Here is a 3,652-nt window from a genome sequence, read left to right as displayed (position 1 = left end):
AAGTTATTACCGTAGCTTCCCTGGAAACAACGCCAAAAACTTGACCCAATTTGCAGTTATGTAGTAATTTAGTTTCCTGGACAAAAACTTGGCCCAATTTTCTTAGGTGGCTAGTGTGCAGAATGGATAAGCTATAGAGTTTTGAATTTGATTTATATTTTACACACTAGAGGTTCTACAAAAGTATACGTATCATTCAAGTAATATAGAGTTCTAATGGAGTCTCAATTATCGATCCCACAGGGAAGCGGGGTAAGGAATTTCTTAGGTCAATTATCGATCCCACAGGGAAGCGGGGTAAGGAATCCCTTAGGTTAAGTTCTAATCTACTACTATCGGGTCTTAGTTTGGAATATCGATTAAGGGTGTTTTTCTAACAACTACTCCTAAATACAAACCTAAATCTAAATTTAAACCTAACTAGATAAAATGGTTTGGTGAATTTTGAGGTGTTAAAACTACCTTTCTCTTGTGGTGACTTAGATAATGTGTAGGAATGAGATGCTTAGAATCTAATGCGGCCAGTTTCCATAGGAGAAAAAATCTAAGTTACCCTCTTCCGAGTGTATAACATAGCTCAGTTAACCTAGGGTCAATTCCTTAAAATAAATAGATTATCATGGCAAAAATTCTAGCCTGTCACCCTAGAGTATCCTTCTCCTAATAGCCTCTCTTAATAGCCCTCTAAGCCCTCTAATTGGCTTAATCTTAGATTTAAGGTACAAAGCCCTAGATCAAATTGGTTAGGAATCTAGCCTGTCACCCTAGAAACACCAATTTGCACCAATCAATGAATATCTCTCTAACATTGCATTGAATCTTAAGACTACTTTCTCTTCACCTATAAGTTTAATGTGGTTCATCCCAATTATTAAAGCCATGACCCTCCCGGAACTTATCAATTTACAACAAATTTTAACATATCATTTGGCCATATTGATTAGTTAATTAAGCATGAAGTATGAACCATCACTATAATATGAAAAACTATGCTAACATGCACCCTAACATCTTAAATATTCATCCAATTCATTGCAAAAGAAAGTACAAGAATTCTACTTTGCAAAGCATGCGTCACACACAATAGAAAACTTCATTAAATCAAAGCAAATCTACTATATATGTGTTTGCAATAAGTACAAGACAATGAAGAACACAATACTTAGCTTTTTTTCTTTTGAAAGAAAGATGAAAATCCCTCCAACAAAGTCTCATACAGATCCATGCAATGCTAATACAATCCCTTACAGATATCTCTCAAAATCCCCTCACCAATCGCTCCAGAAAACGTAAAAATATACATTTCCTACTTCTATCTACGACCTATCGGCCTTCCTGGAGAATTTTAAGACTTAGAAATGCCAAAAAGTGTTTTCCAAAAAGTGTTTTTCCAACATCTAAATTTGTCAAATATCTCCTTGGGGAGTGTAGAAATCGCCCTCTGGATAGTTTGCGCGCCTAGGCGCCATTCTGTGGAGCCTAGGTTTTGTTTTCTCTATTTTATGGGCGGAGACTGGCGCCTAAGCGCCATTCTGCTGGCAACACCCCCATTTGCTCCTATTTGCCTCTATTTTGCTTTGTTTTAGCTCAAATCCACTCCAAGTGTTATACTTGCAAGACAAACATGAAAATAACATTTCTTTAAAGTGAAATTTCTTTTAAAAATATGTGATAAATGTAAAGAAAATTAAGCATAAAAAGACATATCAGTGGGCATGTCGTGGAGGCAACCGCAGGATGGGTGTGTCTTGGAGGCAATGTTGTAAAATGGTGGGTGTGTCGTGGAGGCAGTGACGAAAAGGACGAGTGTGTCATGAAGGTAGTGGCCCGGAGGCAACCGCAGGATGGGTGTGTCTTGGAGGCAATGCTGTAAAATGGTGGGTGTGTCATGGAGGCAGTGATGAAAAGGACGAGTGTGTCATGAAGGTAGTGGCCCGAAAGGGTGGGTGTGACGTGGAAGCAGTGACCCAAAGGATGAGTGTTTCATGGAGTTAGTGTCCTGAAAAGGTGGACATGCTACAGTGACTCCAATAGGTGGGTGTGTTGTGGAGGCAGCGACCCAAAGGATGGGTGTGATGTGGAGGCAGTGACCCAGGAATGTGAGTATGCACGAGTTGTAATGACTCTAGGGTAAATCTTATGGCAATCCAATGAGGTGTCATAGAAAAGAAGTGAAGTAATTCTCGTCGAAAAGAATTACAAATCTGGGGGGGTGGGTCTTGATATCAAGTCATCCCCGACACGGACACATGGGTGTTCGAGGTGAGTTTGTAAGAACAATGACCCAAGAAAGATTCAAACATGCAAGACTATGAATATGTAAGATGACATGCAAAGCAAACATGTAAGAGTGCACTAGTGCAAGTGCAAATATTATTATTGTGGGGACCATGACACAGAGATGTCACGAAACAAACATGTGGAGTAACATGCCCATGGGAGGTGTAAGTACCTCACTAAGGCATATGAGGGTATATGCTCATCAATGCACAATAAGTGTGCCAGTGGTGAATATACTAATGCAGATCATGCAAAACAAATACTATGTGATACACCAAAAATATATAATATTTTTATACCTATTTTAGAGATATTATGCTTTAATGAAAGGTATGTGTGTGATTTTTTTTAGGCACAATCAAATAGATGGAAATGCTAAAAGAAGTGAAAAATGATCAACTTTGGAGCAAAAATGAAGAAACGTGCAAAAATGAACTGGAGCCGAAGCGGTAGAGGTTTCACGCGTAAGCGTCAGGTACCCCGCGCTTAAGCACTTGAAGTAGTTATTTGATGATTTATTGAATTTAGAAGAATTTTTGAAGAGATGTTTGAAGCAACCCTTGGTAAAAATGTAGGAAATATCCCATGGACAAGAAAATTCATTCAATTGGCTTTTGAGGAGCAACTTCTAGAAAATTCATTGAATGAAGACACATTTTGAAGGTACACCAAAGCACCTTTTGGATTTTTAGAAGACTTGGATCATCAAAGCCAACTGCGAGAGGAAAGCCACCCATAAAATTTATAACCATCATTTATCCAAGTACGTCACCGCCACTAAACACTTTTTTTAAAGTGAAGTAATTCTCGTCGAAAAGAATTACAAATCTGGGGGGGTGGGTCTTGATATCAAGTCATCCCCGACACGGACACATGGGTGTTCGGGGTGAGTTTGTAAGAACAATGACCCAAGAAAGATTCAAACATGCAAGACTATGAATATGTAAGATGACATGCAAAGCAAACATGTAAGAGTGCACTAGTGCAAGTGCAAATATTATTGTTGTGGGGACCATGACACAGAGATGTCACGAAACAAACATGTGGAGTAACATGCCCATGGGAGGTGTAAGTACCTCACTAAGGCATATGAGGGTATATGCTCATCAATGCACAATAAGTGTGCCAGTGGTGAATATACTAATGCAGATCATGCAAAACAAATACTATGTGATACACCAAAAATATATAATATTTTTATACCTATTTTAGAGATATTATGCTTTAATGAAAGGTATGTGTGTGATTTTTTTTAGGCACAATCAAATAGATGGAAATGCTAAAAGAAGTGAAAAATGATCAACTTTGGAGCAAAAATGAAGAAACGTGCAAAAATGAACTGGAGCCTAAGCGGTAGAGGCTTTACGCGTAA

Source organism: Phalaenopsis equestris, unplaced genomic scaffold, assembly GCF_001263595.1.
Source record: "Phalaenopsis equestris unplaced genomic scaffold, ASM126359v1 Scaffold000909, whole genome shotgun sequence".
Taxonomy (NCBI): Eukaryota; Viridiplantae; Streptophyta; class Magnoliopsida; order Asparagales; family Orchidaceae; genus Phalaenopsis; species Phalaenopsis equestris.
This window is presented reverse-complemented; position numbering follows the sequence as displayed.